Source organism: Populus trichocarpa, unplaced genomic scaffold, assembly GCF_000002775.5.
Source record: "Populus trichocarpa isolate Nisqually-1 unplaced genomic scaffold, P.trichocarpa_v4.1 scaffold_45, whole genome shotgun sequence".
NCBI lineage: Eukaryota > Viridiplantae > Streptophyta > Magnoliopsida > Malpighiales > Salicaceae > Populus > Populus trichocarpa.
The window spans coordinates 198233-220871 of NW_026291140.1; the positions used below are offsets into that span (position 1 = coordinate 198233).

The window sequence follows — 22639 nt, forward strand, 5'->3', positions numbered from 1 at the left end:
TACGACACGCTTGAGGAATTTCCTTGCTTTTCTTCCTCTACGCGTTACCTTTCACCTTTTATAATTATTATTATTGCATTGCTAATAATTTGCAAGAAAGATTATGAACATTTTTTTAGTGAAATAAGCTCATTTCAAATTAACAAAATATAGTTTGTTGAGGCTCGTCTTGGAACCTCGCTTTGGATTAATTGACAGGAATAGTAAAATTTTATTCAAATTATATAAAATATTGGGTGCTGATGTGCCTTTATCCAACTTAGAATTGCGACAAGCTACCATGACCTTATCTAGAGTTGGGTGTTAATGAGACGAGTCCTTGCCCAACTCAGAGTTTGGCATGGATATATCATGACCCAACATAAAGTTTGGATGCAGAAAAAATATGACTTTATTTTGAATTATGATTTTTGTTGGATGGTCTCTAAATAAATTTTTTTTATAGAAAATCATGACCCATATCTGGGTATCGGAAAAACAATTATGGTTGATTTAGCCTCATCTTCTCTGCTTGTAAAATTGGGGCAGATTATGGACTTAACCGAGCAATTACCGCTCGAAATTCCTAGCAATTTACAAAGGAATTTTCCTTGTTTTTTCTCAGTTCATTATTAGAAAAACTGTCATTGACTGATTTAATTGTAAAGTCTTTGCAAGAAAGCTAAAAAAATTAGAGTTTTTTAAAATAAGAAATATAGAGAGAAAAATAAAAAATAAAAATAAAAAAAGGAGCAAAAGGAAACAACCCCCATCTTTCTTGTTCCTTTTCCCTTCTTTACATGGCGTCCTCGATGAAAATAGCAAACACCCCATTTGAATATATAATTAAAGAAAGAAAGAAAGAGAGGAAAATTCCTTCCTCAATACTTACCAGTACTACACGCTTGAGAAATTCCTTTCTTGTTACCTTTTACCTTTTATAATTATGATTATTGCATTGCTAATAATTTCCTTGCATTTCTTTAATATATAATTAAAGAAAGAAAGATGTTGAACACTTTTTTAGTGAATTCAAAATAACAAAATAAGGTTGTTGAGGCTTTTCTTGGAACCTCGCTCAGGGATTAATTAACAAGAATAAAAAAATCCCCTGCAAATTAAACAAAATTTATTATTAATCATTGATATTTATTATTGATCATCAATATTGAATAATGGCTTATTTTCTAGCATAAATAAAATTGTTAAAAAACATGATTACACAATTAATGATGAGATCGGTTATAAAAATGACTAAATTGAGGTTTTTCAATTACCTTTAAACGTATCATGGTTTTAATAGGTGGACAGTACATCCTATTATGTAAATTATAAAAAATTATATTTATTTTTCTGATATATATAGCAATAACAAATTAAATAATAGCAACAAGTAAATAGGAATTAGTTTGAATAAATGATACCAGTTCCTATTATTATATATCTGGAGAAGAAGTTCGAACAATAGAATGAAGTCAAATATCTTTACATAATGCAAGGTTTTAATATATAATTAAAAAGTTTTCCATGAACCAAATAATAAAAATATTGTATAACTTTTTTGAATGAATTATTAACGTAGAGGCTTATTTGATTTGAATATATTATTTGATTAGTCTATTTATAGGTTGACTCTACTATTCCTGCCTTGCATTGCCAGGAAATTTCACTAGAAATTTCTAGTAAACGAAATTTGCTGGTGATAAACCTGGAATATGATTTTCAACTTTCGTAGGCGAGCACTAAAGTCCCAAACTTCAAGAATTTCTTTTCTTTTCCTTTTGTATCTTCTCATTTTCTTGGCATGCGCGCAGCTGCCTCGAGGAAAAAACGTTTCAGATGCGGAAAATAAAGATGAAAGTGGAAAATAGAAGCGGGGAAAAAAATCCCAAATATCGACAAACATCACAAGAGAAGCTTGATATCTCTTCGTCCCTTGGTATCGTGTGAATGTGGATATTATTTCAGAATATCAATTCAACCGTACTCCAAAGAACACTCATACTCCAATATCAGCAACCACCACGAAAGTTACCACTCTAAATTCCAGCTCAATAATTTATTCTTTGACAATTTTACTTCTAAAAAAAATGAATTTTTTTTTATAATTATACGCCATCAGCAACTACCATTACGACTCCAAATTCCAGCTCAATATCGATCAACACGTGGCTAAAGAATTTGTTTCCTTTTTTTTCCTGCACGTGTTACCTTTTTATCTTTTATAATTATAAGTATTGCGTTGCTAATAATTTGCAAGAAATAATATTCTTTCTCTAAAAAGGGCTTGAGAAAACCCTAAGCATAGTATATAGTCTCTTATAGGAATCTCTTTATTAAATCATCAAAATATCAAAGTCTGTTTCCAAAGACTATGACTACAGTTTATATATAGAAACAACCAAATATAAAAATTATTTTTTAAAAATAGAAAAAACAGAAGAGCTTGATAATATTTAATTAAAAAATAAAATAGAAAAATTATTCCTTTTTAAGTAGGAAAAAAAAATATAAAGATTTAATAATACTGAATAAGAAAAATTAAAATATTCTTTCTCTGAAAAGGGCTTAAGAAAACCCTAAGCATTGTAGATAATCTCTTATATGAATCTCATCAAAATATCATAGTATATTTCCAAATACTATTACGTACTACATTTATATATATATATATATATATATATATAGAGAGAGAGAGAAAGAGAGAGAGAGATAGAGAGAGAAACAACTAAGTAGGTAAAGCTTATGTTTCTTTGTTCTTGTTCCTTTATATATATACATTCTCAATTTCATAAAAAAAATTAATTAGTCCTTGAAATCTTAAAAAATAGTATTTAATCCTTATGTTATTATATTCATCTCTAATTTAATTTTTTTCATCCATTCATCTTTTTATTTATTTAATAGCTTAAGTTTTTAGTTAAAAGATAAATAGTTTTACTATTAAAAGCATTTTTTCGAAATAAAAATAATATTAAATTAGGCATCCTCAACATTGTTCAAATTATTAATTAATTATAATTAACTTGAGGTTTAGAAGAAACAAAAGGGAAGGACAAAATTATCTTCCCCACAACCATAGACCTAACCCCTTTCCAGACCAGTCCCCTGGTAAATGGAATAATGGTCCCATAAACAGCTTTTTTTCTTTCCAGCCCGCCAAGCAGACTAAGGCCTGTTTGTTTCTGTGTTTTAAAAGTGTTTTTGATAAAATTTAAAATTTTTTTGTTTTTTTTATTAACTTCAAATTAATATGTTTTTAGTGTTTTTAAATCATTTTGATGTGCTGATGTCAAAAATAATTTTTAAAAAATAAAAAAACATCATTAGCATGTATTTTGACACGAAAAACTATTTGAAAAGCAACCGCAACCACACTACCAAACACACTCTAAGCAGTTCGGTCTTCCTCGCTGGACCACCTTAGCATGAGAATCACACTAGTTGGAAGTATCTTTAAACCTCATAAAAATGAATAACTGATAATAATATAATTGGGATTTAAAAAAAATTCATAAAAAAATTTCTTAAAAAAATCCAAAAAATTAAACCGGACAAAAATAAACAACCAATAATAATATAGTTAAAATGATAAAAAAGTGTTTAAAAAGCAATTTGAAACCAATTAATCTTAAAAAAAAAAAACCAAAAAGAAACATGCGATGAAAACCAATTCATGAAAAAGTAATTGGATATTAATTTAGACTAAAAGGATGAAATAATAAAAACAAAAGGAGAGTTTGAGGGTATTCATTGTTCAAAGGAACGCAAAAATGCATTCCAAGTATGAAGTGTTTTATTGTTATAAAGTTTTTCAAACTTACAATATGGAGAGAGAAATAAATAAAAAGAAAAAATAGCAAAAGGAAACAGCCCCCATCTTTCTTGTTCCCTTTCCCACGGCCTACTCAATGAAAAAGCAAACACCCCATTGGATTTCCCACGGCCGCCCACGAAATCCCTTTATCCTCTGCTGTTAATTTTTTAATGACGCATATCAGGTGTTTGATAAAATTCCTTAGCTGGGAAAGGAAAAAAAACCATGTTAAGAATGCTTTAGTCCTTTTCGAGTGGAAAGTGGTGTGAAAGTGAGAAGTACTGTGAGAGCTTTATACCACTTTCTATCTTAGACGTAATGGCTTTGGCAAAAAGAAACCAATAAAAGTTAGTGTTCGCACTGCTTTAGTCCAAGAGTCTTTCATGGTTGCATTGATTGACTGGAAAAAATCTCAAAGTTTTTAGAAAGAAACAGCCTTCATTGCTTTTCGAAACCAATCTCAGTAATGTTAACGCGTGGACCCAGTTATTGTGGAAACTTTGCAAAGGACCTCGAGGAAGAAAAATGATTGCATTGCTAATAATTTGCAAGAGAGAATTCTTTCACTGAATAGAAAAAAGTATTATTTTTAAAATAACAACAAGTAAATTTAAAAATTAGTATTTTTTAAATAAAAAACTAAAAATTCCTGATAATATTGAATAAAAAATAAAATATAAAAATTATTCTTTTTAAGTATAAAAAAATATAAAAGTTTAATAATACGGAATAGAAATAAATAAAAATTCTAAACTAAATAAAAATATTTTCTATCCCAAAAATTCTTATATCAAAATCTCATTTATCATATTTTATATCTATAAAAAACTAATTTGTCATGTGGAATAAGTCTATATGCTAAAATCAGAAAAAAAATGTTACAAAAACAAATTCCACAAAAGGCTGTGATTAAAAAGATGATAGATATTTTTTAGTAAATTAATTTCAATTCAAAATAACAAAATAAGGTTTATTGAGGCTTACCGTTAAACCTTGCTTTGGGATGAATTGATCACGAGAATAAGAAATCATGTGCAAATTATACAAGATTTATTATTAATCATCAAGATTTATTATTTATTATCAATATTGAATAATGATTTATTTTATAATATAAATTATGTTTAAAATAAAATTGATAAAATTAAAATACATGAAACGAGGTTGTATATTTTGAAACTAAATTAAAATCATTTTCTTTTTCTATTATATCCTTCAAAATTATTTATTTTATAAAAAACAAAACTTGTTAGTTTGCAAGTACACATGTCATGAGTCTCCACTGCATCACTTTTGCAAAATCATATGGCCCACTGTATATTTTGAAACTTGTTGAAGCAAAATCTGTTTTATTGATCATCATCAATATTGAAGAATGATTTATTTTCTAGTATAAACTATGTTTGAAATAAAATTGATAAAAGACATGACATATACAATTAATGATGGGATGGTATCTAAAAATGATTAAATTGGCATTTTTCAATTACCTTTAAACATGCATATCATGATTTTAATTGGTGGACAATACTGTTAAATAATATATTTATTTTGTTTTATTTATTAAGATTAAAATAATATTTTTAGCTTAATCTATATATAAACTCTTTATATTTAGATTAAGCAAAAATAATAATATATATCAGAATTCTAGTCTCATTCCTTTTCGTATTTATTTTTATGTTAATTAAATTGTTTTAACAATACATCATGTAAATTATATAAAAATATATTTATTTTTCTGATATATAAATACCTCTCTGTCCCATTGCTGCCATTTCATAGCTAACTCTTTGTTATATTTAACTTCCTCTTCTTTGCTTCTTGCTCATAACGATAACTTGAAAGCCTTACGTTCAGATAGATAATCATTGACTAGCTCATCCTATATCATTCTATTCAATTTATATATGCAGAAAGAAAAACGCAAGCAATCCAAAGATGAAGAAAACGCTTCATCCTCGCGAAAGAGAAGAAAAGCTGACCTCAGTAAGCCTATATAAAGAATACAATTAACCTCATTTCAACATCATAGTTAACCTCATTTCAATATCATAGCTTTGGAATTTCATAGCTAACTCTTTGTTATATTGCTCCATTGGTAATTGATTGTGCCTTGATTTCTGCAGCTGCCATGACAGAGCCAGAGTCTTCTCGATCTATACCAGAAGGGGCCTATGATGTCTTCTTGAGTTTTAGAGGAGAAGATACTCGCAAGACGTTTACTGATCATCTATATGCTGCCTTAGATCAAGCAGGAATCCACACTTTTCGAGATGATGATGAACTTCCTAGAGGAGAAGAAATCTCCGAGCATCTTCTCAAGGCAATTCGAGAATCAAAGATATCCATAGTTGTCTTCTCAAAAGGATATGCTTCTTCTAGATGGTGTCTCAATGAACTTGTAGAGATTCTTAAGTGCAAAAGGAAGAAAACCGGTCAGATTGTTCTTCCTATATTCTATGACATTGATCCTTCAGATGTGAGAAAACAGACTGGCAGTTTTGCAGAGGCATTTGATAAGCATGAAGAGCGTTTTGAAGAGAAGTTGGTGAAGGAGTGGAGAAAAGCTCTTGAGGATGCCGGAAACCTATCTGGATGGAGTCTCAATGATATGGCAAATGGGTATGCCTTTTTTCCAAATTTATGGAGTCAATATACTTTACATTTTTTAATGTGAAACAATAAAATACTTAATTGACTCGCTATCAATGACTTGCTTTTGTCTATGAGCAGGCATGAAGCAAAATTTATCAAAGAGATTATCAAGGATGTGTTGAATAAATTAGATTCCAAGTACTTCTATGTTCCTGAGCACCTAGTAGGTATGGATCGGCTTTCTCGCAATATTTTTGACTTTGTAAGTACTGCAACAGATGATGTACGCATTGTGGGCATACATGGGATGCCAGGAATAGGAAAGACGACAATAGCAGAAGTTGTATTTAATCAACTCTTCTATGGATTTGAGGGAAGCTGTTTTCTTTCGAATATCAATGAAACATCAAAACAAGTTAATGGTCTTGTTGATTTACAAAAGCAACTTCTTCACAATATTTTAAAACAAGATGCTTCCAACTTCGATTGTGTCGATGGAGGAAAGGTTCGGATCAAAGAGCGACTTTGTCGCAAAAGAGTTCTTGTTGTTGCTGATGATGTGGCTCATCAGGAGCAGCTAAATGCATTGATGGGAGATCGAAGATGGTTTGGTCCCGGAAGTAGAGTAATTATTACAACAAGAGACTCAGATCTTCTTCGTGACGCAGATAAAACATGTCAGATCGAAGAATTGAAACTAGATGAGTCCCTTCAGCTTTTCAGCAGGCATGCCTTTAAGGACACCAAGCCAGCAGAAGATTACATTGAGCTTTCGAAGAAAGCCGTTGGTTACTGTGGAGGACTTCCTTTAGCTCTCAAGGTTATAGGAGCTCTTCTGTACGGGAAAGAAAAAGATAGATGGGAAAGTGAAATTGACGACTTGAGCAGAATTCCAAACCAAGATATTCAAAGAAAGCTTCTAATAAGTTATGACGCACTTGATGGTGAACTACAAAGAGCATTCCTTGATATTGCATGCTTCTTTGTTGGTATAGAGAAAGAATACGTCGCACAAGTGCTAGGAGCCCGTTGCCGTCGCAATCCAGAAGTTGTTTTGGAAACTCTCCGTGAAAGGTCTCTGATTCAATTTCATGAGTGTATAATTGAAGATGAAAGGCAGTTATCTGGAAGGACGGTAGCCATGCATGATCTATTACGAGACATGGGAAGGGAGGTCGTTTGTAAAGAGTCTCCCTTGCATCCTGAAGCAAGGACCAGAATTTGGAATAAAGACGATGCATGGAATGTACTTGAGCAGCACAAGGTAAGTAAGAGCTCAATGCATACACGAAAGCATAGTCATGCGTATTTTCTAGTCAAGCTTATTACAAATAATTGAATGAAAGTTGTATTGATTTTTTTTTTAGGGTACGGATAAAGTTGAGGGTCTTGCACTGGATGTCAGAGCATCAGAAACTAAATCACTTAGCGCAGGATCATTTGCAGAAATGAAATGTTTAAATTTACTCAAAATCAACGGAGCACATCTCACCGGATCCTTCAAATTGCTTTCTAAAGAGTTGATGTGGATTTGTTGGCATGAATTTCCTTTGAAATATTTTCCATCTTATTTTACTTTGGACAATCTAGCTGTTCTTGATATGCCGTACAGTAACCTCAAAGAACTATGGAAGGGAAAAAAGGTGCGAAACATGCTACAATCCCTAAAATTTCTCCAGTATGTAATTTATATTTACATGTTATGACTTTCTATGATTAATTTTCATTATTTTTCTCTCTATTATAACAGATTCTCGACAAGCTTAAAATTCTTAATCTCAGTCATTCTCAGCACCTTATTAAAACACCAGACTTGCACAGTTCAAGTCTAGAGAAACTAATTCTGGAAGGTTGCTCGAGTTTAGTTGAGGTGCATCAATCAATTGAAAATTTGACGAGCCTTGTTTTCTTAAATCTGAAGGGATGTTGGAGTCTGAAGACTCTCCCTGAAAGCATTGACAATGTAAAATCTCTTGAAACTCTGAATATTTCTGGGTGTTCACAAGTTGAGAAATTGCCGGAACGCATGGGTGATATGGAATTCTTAACCGAGCTGCTAGCTGATGGGATTGAAAATGAGCAATTTCTCTCTTCAATTGGACAATTAAAGCATTGCAGAAGGTTATCATTGTGTGGAGACAGTTCGACGCCACCAAGTTCTTCTTTGATTTCAACAGGTGTTTTGAATTGGAAACGTTGGCTGCCAGCATCTTTCATTGAATGGATATCAGTGAAACATCTTGAGCTTTCTAATAGTGGTTTGTCTGATCGCGCAACTAACTGTGTTGATTTCAGTGGTTTGTCCGCTCTAGAAAAATTGACTCTAGATGGAAACAAATTCTCTAGCCTGCCTTCTGGGATCGGCTTCCTTTCCGAGCTAAGGGAGTTGTCTGTTAAGGGATGCAAATATCTTGTATCAATCCCAGATCTTCCCTCAAGTTTAAAGAGTGTGTTTGCATGTGATTGCAAATCATTGAAAAGAGTAAGAATACCAAGCGAGCCAAAAAAAAGACTATTTATAAAGCTAGATGAAAGTCATTCGTTAGAAGAGTTTCAGGGCATTGAAGATCTAAGTAATTGTTTCTGGTATATTCGTGTTGATGACCGCAGGCATTCAACAAGTAAATTACTGGAGCGTTGTTGAGGTACTATTTCTTTCCGTCTCTCTTTCGCACAAAAAGAAACACACACAATTGACACATACATTGATTAATGTCTAAAATCTCAGCATTCCTTGAAATCAATATGTATATAGGCAATAATCATTATTATTATTATTATATTTAAAAAAACAAATATCATCTTTAATAATATTTTTTTATTAAATATTTAAAGTCTGATTGGTTTTATTTTTTATTTCTTGATTTTATGATAATATATTTATACAGGCAATGTGCAACGGTCGTCACGGGTATTTTATTCGCCACACTCCTGGTCAGATGCCAAATTGGATGAGCTACAGGGGAGAAGGACGCTCATTGTCATTCCATATACCTCCAGTCTTCCAAGGCTTAGTTGTTTGGGTTGATAAGGATGATAAGGATGCTCACATTATTATTATTATAAGAAATAATAGAAATGGTAATCTCTTGTTTCAATGTACGAAATGGTATTATCATCCAAAAACTGGAAGTATAAGATACATAAGAAGAAGTGAAATGGCAATGGAAGATTACTGTGCAGATGACGAATTGGAACTATACATTTATTCAAAGCCATCACCGTTGGCAATGGCAATGGCAATGAAGGATGCTGTGATGCCTTCATTTGAACCGTCTACACCTAAGCAATGTGGGGTCCATGTGATCGTAGGAAAGTCAGATTCATTTGAAGAGTTGGCAGTGGGAAGAGATGCAGTGATGCTTCCTCATCCTCGTTGTGGTTCGATTACAGCGTCTACACCTAAGCAATGGATTGACTTTTTATTTGCGAAGCTGCAAAACCATAACCTCAATTTAAGGCTTTTTGGTAAGAATACATATTTCCTTTAGTTATTTCTATTTTAATATTCTATTTAATTTAAGAGATTAAATATCATCTTTAATTATTACATTTTTCTTATTTAATCTAAAAAAATAAATATTATCTTTAACAATATTTTTTATTAAATATTTAGAGTCTGCTTGGTTTTAATTATTTCTTTTCTTGATTTTATGATAATATTTTTCTTATTTAATATAAAAAATAAATATTATCTTTAATAATTAGATCTATCGAATATCACTTAAAAAATAAATTATAGCTTTAATAATTATTTTTTGAAAAACAAAAGCCAACAATCACTAACATATTTTATTAAAATCACTTTAGTTTATTTAGAAAATATTGAAAATTGATTTTTGTTTTTTTTATTAAAATCACTTTAGTTTATTAAAAAAAATAATGTTTTTATATTTTATTTCAAACTCGATATTTTAAAACAAAAATGAAAAAGATGTGATATTGACCTTTTTTATTATAAAGTAAATTTTTTAATTAAAAGTGATGGGAATTTGTTCGTAATAACAAAATGCATGTACAATCATGCATGTTTAACTTTCTTTTCAAATTTAGAAATTCTATTGAATTTTATGGTTTTTTAGGGGAAAGGTGGATACAAGATTATTTGTTGATACATTTAGAGATGCTTCGAAGGTTTAAGTGATTGTGGTTGGAGAATTGAAGTTATTGAACGCAGGCATTCACCAAATAAGTTACAGAAGAGCGTTGTTGAGGTATTATTTTTTTCAGTCTCTCTTGCACAAGAAGAAACACACAATTGGCATATACATTGATTAATGTCTAAAATCTCAGTATTCCTTGAAATCAATATGTATTCCATATGTATATAGGCAAAATAATAATAATCATTATTATTATTATTTTATTTTAAAAAATAAAGATCATCTTTAATAATATTTTTATTTTTCTTATTGAATCTAAAAAATTAAATATTATCTTTAACAATTAGATCTATCGAATATCACTTAAAAAATAAATTATAACTTTAATAATTATTTTTGAAAAACAAAAAGCCAACAGTCACTAACATATTTTATTAAAATCACTTTAGTTTATTTAGAAAATATTGAAAATTGATTTTTGTTTTTTTACTTCAAAATAAAAAAAATTGAATAATGTTTTTATATTTTATTTCGAACTCGATATTTTAAAACAAAAATGAAAAAGATGTGATATTAACCTTTTTTATTATAAAGTAAGTTTCTTAATTAAAAGTGATGGGAATTTGTTTGTAAAAACAATCTTGCACATCTAACTTTCTTTTCAAATTTGAAAATTTTATTAACTTTGATGGTTTTATATGTATGAAGGATCTGGATGGACGTAATAGCACAAGATCATTTGACATAGAGATGCTTGAAGTTACTCCAAATTAGTACGGTACTTTTATCTAATGTATTGATATGTATTTGTTGGCTTGAAGATCATTTTCCAAGCTTGGAATTTTTATTGAATGCTCTTTGAAATCTTTTCCATTTGCTTTTATAGTGGACAACCTAGTTGTTAATTATTATCCATGATCTAATTTATATTTTCAAGTTAAAAATTTTGATGAATATTATTTCATTTTTTTCCTCACTTCAAAAGATGAAAATCCTTGATGTTAGTTAGTAATAAATTGGAGAGAATAATAATAATTTGTGTGTATAAGCTGATTGAAATGAAGATTAAAATAAAGAAGTAAAAAAAAAGAGACTCGTAAAGATTTTATGTTAGTACTCAACATGTCCTTTCTTGTTTTTTTTTTAATTGGATTACCTTTGTCTTTGGTTAAACTGCACTTCTTAAAATATTTTTGGATTGTTCTGATATCAAAAATAATTTTTTTTAAATATTATTTTAATACATTTTCAATTAAAAAATATTTTGAAAAACAATATCTAACACACTCTCAAACAAGTTAAAACGTTAGTAATAAAATAACTTTTACATATTTTTCAAGTTTAGTAGAATAGTAGTGGAATAATATTTTTAATATTTAAAAATTAAAATTTTTTGTGTAACTGTTTTGTTAAATTATAAAGTTAAGGACTCTTTTGTAGTTTACCTTACACTAAAGTTAATAAATAATAACACAAGAAAGGACCAAAGTTAACTACAATACGAGGAAGTTTCATACTAAAGTTAAAATACCTCACACTTTTCAATGAAACATTACCTCTCCTGTACATGAATATAAATAATTTCGTTGACCGACTCTTATTTCATTAATTATTGATTATTTGGAAGAAGAAAGCGTATCCCTTCTCACTTTTAGAGCGTATTTAGGGTATTTAAGAGCGCATTATAAATCCAGGGACAATTTTGGGTTTTCTAATCAGAACTTTGGACTAAAATTAATAGCAAATTAAATAAGGACCAAATATAACAGTGTGTAAATCTAGAAACCAAAGATAATACAGCTGCATTGACCGGAGATTTCACTCGAATTTTGACTAAAAATTAAAATTTTATCAAATTCTCTACTTTATTAGTGTTCATTTTCTTCTTTTTTTTTACCTATCTTTTCCAACTGTTTAGAAAATTTTTATGGATAAAATTAGAGGATAAGAAAGAGATATAGAATCACTTTGTAAGATTTCTAAAAACTTAATTATATTATAATTTCTTCCTTAAAATTATTCAAAATATAGTATTAGAATTACATAATGCTAGGTTTTAATATATAATTAAAGAGTCTCTTCTAAAAGAAATAATGAAAATATTGTATAACTCTTTTAGAATGAATTGTAAATCCAGGGACAGTCTTCCTGGTGGTTTTTACTGTATATGAATTGAAGAACTATCATTTGCTGATTTACTTGTAAAGTATTTGTAAGAAAGCTAAAAATTAGAGTTTTAAAATTTCTAAAATAAATAATCTTCTCTAAAATAAGTTTTTTTTAATTATACTTATAAAATTAATTAAATCTCAGGATAATAAGATAAATTTTATACCATAATAAGTCAATGTGTAATTAAGCAGTTTGTAATGTTACAAATTAAATATTAGTATATTTTTTTCAAGGTGATATCTCTTATTAAATCAGAGATTCTCTCTATTTTTTACATGCAATATAATCACGGAATAATTAAATAATTTGAAAAATAAATAAATTTTTATTGTGGAATAAGTAAATACTAATATCTATAACTAGAAGTAACTATAATTATAATATTAAAAAAAAGCATAATAAAATGAATTTATTTATAAATTAGATAAGATTCAAACCAAGGGAATTAAAGTGTAAAATAAGGAAAACACCCTTGCCAGTCTAAAATAATTGAAGTAATGAGTAAATGCATGAAGCAAGATAATTAGTTGATATTGTGACTATTCAAGATAATTATAATCTATAGGTAATTGTATACTATAAATTAATATCAACAAAATAATTGTATTTAATTGTTTGAAGTTAAACAAAAAAACATACATTCTCCCTTTCCCTTCTTTACATGGCTTACTCAATGAAAAAGCAAGCACTAACGCACCTTCTCCACAAACTACCATAAATATATAAATATATTATGAAAACAAGATAAAAAGAAATCTTTTGGTACATATATAAATATATTATGGCTATGAAAATAGGTTTGTGGAAATTTACATCATTTGATCTTGACAGTGTCAGATTAGACAATTGATTGCATGGAAATGGTCTTCTTAGTTTGCCGTGTGGAAAATCATCTCATTTACGGGACTGCTGGAGAGAGTGTCTATTGATAATTTTACCTTCTTTTCAAATCTTTGACACTGCTTGGATTGACCGGTAATTTCACTCGAAAATTTCTAGTAATTTATAAAGGAAATTTCTACTGACTATTATTGACTGACTTCTTGCAAAGTATTTGTAAGAAAGCTAAAGAATTAAAGTTTTTTAATTTTTAAAATTGTAAGAAAAAAATCAATTATTTTTAAAATTGTTTTCAAAAATAAAACATCAACTATTTATATAATTGCTAAATCTATTAAGATAAATCCAAAATAACTAGTAAAATCAGTGACTTGCATTGACGAGTGTAATGATCTTGACAGCATCAGATTAGACAATTGCATGGAAATGGTCTTCTTAGTTTGCCGTGTGGAAAATCATGTGATTTACGGGACTGCTGGAGAGAGTGTCTATTGATAATTTTACCTTCTTTTCAAATCTTTGACACTGCTTGGATTGACCGGTAATTTCGCTCGAAAATTTCTAGTAATTTATAAAGGAAATTTCTACTGACTATTATTGACTGACTTCTTGCAAAGTATTTGTAAGAAAGCTAAAGAATTAAAGTTTTTTAATTTTTAAAATTGTAAGAAAAAAATCAATTATTTTTAAAATTGTTTTCAAAAATAAAACACCAACTATTTATATAATAGCTAAATCTATTAAGATAAATCCAAAATAACTAGTAAAATCAGTGACTTGCATTGACGAGTGTAATGATCCGGAACCACTCGCAATAAATAAAGCCAAAAAAGGCAGACGAGTGTGTCTATATATACATATAGGAACCGCTGATTCGATTTGAATATGTTATTTGATTAGTCTAATTCATGACTTGCATTGACTCAAGATTACCACTCAAGATTTCGTGGTGCTTTCTCGGCCTGCAAATGAATAGAAAGCATGTCCTTTTAACCTCATTTCAATATCGTTGCTTTACTCTCCAGCTAGCCTGATACATATGAGTCTCGAGACATACGGCCATTGATAGAAAGGTGTGCTGAAGCAAAATATTTTTTTATCTGTAGCGACCTCAATAATGTTAAAGCGTGGACCACCATGAAATTACCGCTCCAAATTCCTTGTTCTTTCTATATTATTAGAAAAATTATCATTGACTAATTTAATTGGAAATTATTTGCGAGAAAGCTAAAAAGAATTAAAGTTTTTTAATTTATAAAATTATAATTTTAAATTGTAAAAAAATTCAATTATTTTAAAAAATAAAACATCAACTATTTATATAATAGCTAAATAAATCTATTAAAATAAATTGAAAATAACTAGTAAAATCAAGCAAATAATCCAAAAATAACAAGAAAATAAATATATTTCCTAGATCTAATTTGATTATATTTTTTATCTTGATTGACTTACTTGCTAAGTCTTTGAACTTTAATCTAAGAATTTGTTTTATATTTCTTCATTTATTAATGAAATATTACTTCTATTGTATAGTTTTTGGTTTCGAGTCGATCCACCAGATTAATAGGTGAACAATACATTTTTTGAATTTATTAGAAGAAACGTGTAATGTAAATTATAAAATAATATTTATTTTTCTGATATATATAATAATAATAAATTAGATGACAGTTACAAGAAAATAAAAATTAATTTGAATAGATGGTACGAGTTTCTATTCTGATATATCCAGGGAAGAAGTTCGAAGAATAGAATGAAGTTAAATATTCTTAATAAAAAAAGAAAAAAAAAAGAAAAAAAATATATTTTTAATAAATATAAAAGATGGATAAAATTAGAGAACAAGAAAGAGATATATAATCTCTTTGTAAGAACTTCTAAAAATTTAATTACAATTGAGAATTTCTTCCTTAAAAAAATCCAAAAAAATCCTATTATATATGAATCAAGACAACAGTTGAATAACTATTACATATTTTTCAAGTTTACTTAGAATAATTATTTTAATATTTAAAAATTAAAAAAATACTGTGTAGTTGTTTTGTATAAATTCTAAAGTTGAGAACTCTTTTGTGCTTGGTAAAATGAATAACTTTTACATATTCTTCAATGTTTCACACTGCTTTAATAGATTGGTACAGTAAATACCTCACACTACAGTTAATAAATAATAACACAAGAAAGGACCAAAGTATATAAATAATAGCATGTTTCACACTGCTTTAATAGATTGTTACAGTAAAAGCACAAAGAAGAACGGTTCAAGATGTGGTAGAATCACCTTCGAAGTGACTAAATCTGCTTTAATATATTTGAGATTCACGCAATGCCACTCTCATCGGTATTCTAAAAGCGAAGAGAAGAGTAGAAGCAATGTGATAGCTATACAGGTGAGACTTAATAATTTACAGGTGATAATTGTTTTTTAAAATATTTTTTTTATTTGAAAATGTATTAATTTAATGTAAAATAATAAATAAAATTTAATTTTTTTTAATTGTTTTTTAAAATATAAAAACAAAGAGGATATAATCAACCTCTTGATGTCACTATTAATTATTGATGTCGATTGATGCACATGCTAACACCAGCGAAGAATTAAGAGGCCAATATGCCATTTGATGCGATATTGCAATTCAACAGCCAAGACACCACGGCTGATAGATGTAGACAGCGGTAATGAACAGGAAAAGTTAAAAAAATTAAAATATTTCATGTCTTCACAGTCGTTTAGAAAAGAAACAAGATCAAACCTTGGTTTCATTTTGTCAGTTGACTCCAAGTCAATGTCTAAATCTCCTCTAAATTCCAAACTGGGTCACCCAGCGAATTAAGGTATAGATTTTATTGGACGACAATCATATTAATAAATATGGGACGACAAATCACAAACATAATCAATTCAACCGTACTCCAAAGAACACTCATACTCCAATATCAGCAACCACCACGAAGGTTGAATTACACTACTTGTTAAATTAATAAAGTTACTAGTTGCTATAAAGTAAGAGATAAGAAAATATTGTGTTTTAAAATATTTTTGTTTTAAAATAATATTTTTTTATTTTTAAAATTTATTTTTAATATTATTACATCAAAACTATATAAAAAAAATATTTCAGATTATCAATTCAACCGTTCTCCAAAGAACACTCATACTCCAATACCAGCAACCACTACGAAAGTTACCACTCTAAATTCCAGCTCAATAATTTATTCTTTGACAATTATTGCATTGCTAATAATTTGCAAGGAAACATACTTTTAACTATATTCAATTCCAGAATATTTTTTTTTGATAAATATTTGAGAAATATTGATAATCTTTTATCAAGTTTTATTTTTATCATTTTTATTTGGAATTAATTCTATTATGTATTTAAATGTGTTTAGTTACCTTGTAAACTGTATGTTAGAGTCCCTCAAATATTCTGGCCACATCAACCACTATATTTTATGCCAAGCAGTATTTTGTCCTTGAACCCTTTGGCCCTCTAAATTACCCAAAAAGGACAATAATTGAGCACAAGTGGTACAGGTCAGGGTTAAACTCAGCTTGCTAGAGCCAGTTCTCAATTTTAGGCGCCAGTTCTCAATTTTAGGCACCAGTTCTCAATCGAATTTTAGCAAAATCTGGGCTAGGATTTGAAACAAATGTAGCTATTTTTTCTCCTTTTATTATTAAAAAATAATATTCATGGATTAATTTTCGTATAATTTAAGAAAGTAAGTCCTTTAATCAAATTTTAGAGTGTTGCAATTACTACGAAAGGAACGCAAAAAGACATAAAGTTTTTCGAAGAGAGAAATAAAAAGGAAAAGGAAAAGGAAACAACCCCCACTCCATCTTTCCCTTCTTTCCATGAAAATCAATTTTAGGATTTTGATTTTCAATCAGTATGAGTGAGAAAGAAAGAGAGGACAAGCCGACACTTCAAAGGTCCTCTTTCTCTTTCCTTGCTTTTTTTAACGCGTGGAGCCAGCAGTTGTTGCCACCAAATTCCTTGCTCAGTATTTGAAAATTTTCCTAATTTTTTTTCCTCTACGTGCTGTTACCTTTTACCTCTTTTATAATTATTATGATTATTGCATTGCTAATAATTTGCAATAAAGATGATGAACATTTTTTAGTCAATTCAAAATAACAAGATAAGGTTTGTTCAGGCTTTTCTTGGAACCTCGCTCAGGGATTAGTTAGCGAGAATAAGAAAATGCTGTCCAAATTATACAAAATTTATTATTAATCATCAATATTTATTCTTGATCATCAATATTGAATAAAGGCTTATTTTCTAGTATAAACTTTGATGAGATTGTTTATAAAAATAACCAAATTGAGGTTTTTCAATTACCTTTAAATATATCATAGTTTTAATAGGCACACAGTATATTTTTTAATTTATTAGAAAAAACATGTAATGTAAATTATAAAAAATATTTATTTTTCTGATATACATAGTAATAATAAATTAGATGATAGTAACTAGAAAATAGAAATTAGTTTAAATAAGTGGTACCAATTTCTATTCTATATATCTACGGAAGAAGTTCAAAGAATAGAATGAAATCAAATATTCTTAATAAAAGAGGAAAAAAAACACAAAAAGAAATAAAATATGTTTTTAATAAATATAAAATATGGATAAAATTATAGAACAAGAAAGAGAAGTTAGATACCTCAAATTTTAGTAAGGATCCAATTGGATTGTTTAAAAGAGGAGAAACTGTCATTGACTGATTTAATTGGAAAGTATTTACAAGAAAGCTAAAAGAATTAAAGTTTTTTAATTTTAAAATTATAATTTAAAATGGCAAGAAAAAAATCAATTATTTTTAAAATTGTTTTAAAAAATAAAACATCAACAATTTTATAATAGCTAAATAAATCTATTAAAATAAATTGAGAATAACTAGTAAAATCAAGCAAATAATTCAAAACCAACAAGAAAATAAATATATTTTCTAAATCGGGTTTGAGTATGTTTTCTATCTTGATTGACTGGCTAACTTGATAAGTCTTTATTAAGTGTAAATCAACTTTATTCTAAAAGTCTGTTTGATATTTTTTTATTTATTAATGAAATATTATTTTTACTATACAGTTATTAGATCCCAGGCTAATCTACTGGGTCGGTTTAAATTTAATAACTATGGTTCATAGTCATATAGCTAGTAGTTGCACTAAAGCTAATAATTTAAAAAAAATTAAATATCAATAATTTTTGTTGGCATCAAATAATTAAAAATGAGAATTTCAGAGCAGAGGGTTTAAGAAATATTAAAATAGAAGGTTTTGTGTAATTATTAGATAATTGAAATCATCACTAATCTCCTTTGTTCATTTTCCTTTTTTATTACCCTTACCATGCACAAAACTTCATGTCACTTAATGATACACTTGCTTTCAACGTTTAAACTGTTAAAGAATAATATAAATTATATTATGAGATCTTACCTAACAGCTTAAGTTATTGGGTTGAGATGGTTCTTTGATATGGTATCAGAGCCTTGATGATCAAGCGGTCACGAGTTCGAATCTCACCATCTCTATTTATTTGATAAAAATTAAGCACAAAGTAATGTGGATTTGTGCAAGTTTTAAGCCCAAATGGCTTTCACTTGAGGGAGTGTGTTAAAGAATAATATAAATCATATCCTGGGACCTTACCTAACAGCTTAAGTTATTGGGTTGGGATGGTTCTTTGATATAATAGCAACCATCATGAAATTACAACACTAAATTTATTCTTTAGCAATTATATAATGCTCGCTCTTTCACAGTTATTGCATTTCTAATAATTTGCAAGAAAATTAACATTCTTTGTCTCTCAATCTGCACCTACCATGAAATTAACATCCTTTCTCGACATTTCCTAGCAATTTATGGAGGAAATTTCCTTGTGCCCTCTCTTATACATTATTACAAAAACTGTCATTGATTGATTGACTTGCAAAAGTATTTGCAAGAAACCTAATGAATTAGAGTTTTTAAAATTTTTAAATTATTAAAAACATCCAATTGTTTTTTTTTTAAATCAAGAATAAAACATCAACTATTTATATAATTACTAAATAAATCTAATAAAATAAATTGGAAATAACTAGTAAATAATTCAAAAATAACTAGAAAATAAATATATTTTCTATGATTTGAGTATGTTTTTGATTCACTAATTTGCTAAGTATTTGCTAAGCATAACCGAAAGAAATTATTTGCTAATCACTCACTAATTCATCCATGATATGTTCAAAAAAATGGGTTAAAAATTGGGTAACAACACCATATCTATTTTATTGAAAACCCGGGCCTGTAATTGACCGGAAGAAAACCGATCAACCCACTAAGTAGATCTGGAACCTTGATGACCCAACAAAACCTGGTAGAAATTCATTTTTTTTTCAAATGTATTTTTTCTTCTAGCTAGAGACCTCTATTTTTTATATATTTTTCAGTTGGTTACTAACCCATTTCAAAGTTTACTATATAAATATTAGAAGAATGTTTTATTTTTTTAATGTGGGATTTGAAACCTTTTAGTATATATACTCTTTGTTTACTAAAAAAAAAATTATGTTTTTTTAATATGAAATAAAAAACCTTTTTGATTTAAATACTTCAACTCAAAAAAATAAGATAGTATCTTTTTAATGTGGAATAAAAAAAACCATTTGAAATAATCTTTTAAACTTCATTATTTATAACATGTATAACTTATATCTTTCTTAATTTTTTCATATGAAATATTAAAACCTTTAATATTTTTTTTTTCTTGGTTGACTTGGATCAATCCTTGTAACTCGAGACTCAGCTCCTTGATTGAGTCGATCTCGAGTCGGGTTTGATAATTATGAAAATATTTAATGAAAAAATATATTTTTTTTGTATAAAAATGAAGGGTAAAATATTAAATTATGACATATATCATTAATTATTGACATACTCTTGTAACAAGCATGAAACTTTATGTTATTTCATGATACCCATGTTTTTAACGCTTTACACCGCTTTAATAAATTGTTACAGTAATAGCACAGAGAGAAGAACGGATCAAGAGAAAATAATAATGTAACCATCTAGAAAGTGATGCAATGATAAGAATTTGGAACTAAAGAGTTTGTTTTTTTTTTTTTTTTCAGGTTCGAGTTTTGTGGTTGCTAATATAATAGTTACTGGAGATTTACATGATCGTTAACTTTAGGACTCGTAAGATTAGTTTCGAGTTTTGTGGTTGCTAATATAATAGTTACTGGAGATTTACATGATCGTTAACTTTAGGACTCGTAAGATTAGTCAAGATGCATGCAAACTGGACTGGATACCTACAGGAATCTAAAAAAAAATAATAATGGAGATGAAGCAAAATCTCTGTTTGATTTTTTCTTTTTTGTGTTTTTGGTACATTGGTCAACAATAGCTTGGAAGACTTTGGTAGCAGTAAGTAACCTGTTCTTCCTCAATAATGTTAACGCGTGGACCCTGTTGTTGTGGAAACTTTGCAGAGGATCTTAATAAAAACAAGTAAATAGAAAAATATTAATTTTTAAATATAAAAACTAGAAAACCTGATAATATTGAATAAAAAATAAAATAAAAATTTATTCTTTTCAAGTAGAAAAAAAATATAAAAGTTTAACAATATTGAATAGAAATAAATAAAATTTTTAAACTAAATAAAAATGATAGAAAAAAATATTTATTATCTTAAAAATTCTTATATTAAAATCTTAATTTATCACATGAACTGAGTCTATATGCTAAAATCAGAAGAAAAAAAAAAACAAATGTAACAAAAAAAATTCTACACAACACAATTAATTATAGGATCGTATATTTCGAGACTAAATTGAGGTTTTTGAATTATCTTTAAACAGAACATGATTTTAATAGGTGCACTGTATATCCTTTGAATTTATTAGAAGTAACGTGTAATGTAAAGTATGAACCGCGTACCATTAACTAGCCTTTTCAATTGGATTTTTTATTTAAATGAAAAGGAAATTTTGTTTTATTATGAAAATAATATTTATTTTTTGATATATCTAATAATAATAAAATAGAAAGTAGATTGAATAAATGATATCAGTTCCTATTATGATATATCTAGTAAAAGAATAGAATGAATTAAAATATTCTTAATAAATATAAAAGATGGGTGAAATTAGATAACACGAAACTACCAATAAGTAAATTTTAATCTGTAATTATGTAGGTTTTAATTAAAAGGGTTTTAATTTAGGAAGTATATTAAAAAATAATATAAATTATATTCTAGAATTTATTTTAATAGTTTAAATTTTGAGATGAATTAATAAGTCTTTACAAATAAAAGATATAGTTTTACAATAAAATGCATTTTTAGAAATGAAATTATATTAAATTAAGCGTGCTCGAGATTGTTCAAATTATTAATTAATTATAATTAACTTTATGTCTTTAGAGGAAACAAAAGGGAAGGACAAAATTATTTTCCCCTCAACGATAGACCTAGCCCACTTTCCAAACAAAAGGTAAATAGAATGATGGTCTCATAAATTGCTTTTTTTCTTTCTAGCTCGTCAAGCAGTTTGGTCTCCCTCACTGGAAAATCTCCTTTTTCCCTGCCTCTGTGCACGTAGGGGAAGAAGGAGAATAGTATCGTTCAAAATATCACTGTTTTGAAATTTTTTTTGAAAAAAATAAAATGAATTTAGGAATAATTTAAAAATAGATTATGATATTTTCCATCACTTTTTCTTATCATCAACTTCAATATGTTGCTTCTTTTTTAAAGGTTTAACACTAGAAAGCCTTTTTTTTGTTTCATTCTTCAAATCTTAATAACAAACGTATGTAATAGACAATTGATAGTGAAATGAAAAGGTTAAGGAAGATGAAATTGTAAGAAAAGAAAATAAATTTAAAATATTATTATGAAAAAAACAAAAAACAATAAAAAATATGGACCAAAACTTAAAGATAAAAAAATTAAAGGTAAAATTGAAAAATAATTCTAGTTTTATAAATTATTAAAAAAAGATTTCAAATATTTAATGATGAAATCGAAAAATATTAACTTTAAAAATTAGCCAGAAAAATTCAATAAATAATAAAAAAACAAACTCAAGAAAATCTAAATCATTTATAAAA

At 27.8% G+C, this 22639-nt stretch overlaps 2 pseudogenes across 1 annotated transcript in view; both read left to right on the forward strand.

The window, feature by feature from the left end:
- The window catches only part of LOC112325417 (disease resistance protein RUN1-like), a 93179-nt pseudogene extending 83205 nt beyond the window's left edge, over window positions 1-9974 (forward strand).
- The window catches only part of LOC18108140 (disease resistance protein RUN1-like), a 65022-nt pseudogene continuing 47955 nt past the window's right edge, over window positions 5573-22639 (forward strand). Inside the window, exon 1 of the transcript XR_008058271.1 lies at window positions 5573-5785. The product of XR_008058271.1 is annotated as a disease resistance protein RUN1-like (transcript). The remainder of the gene's footprint in view (window positions 5786-22639) is intronic.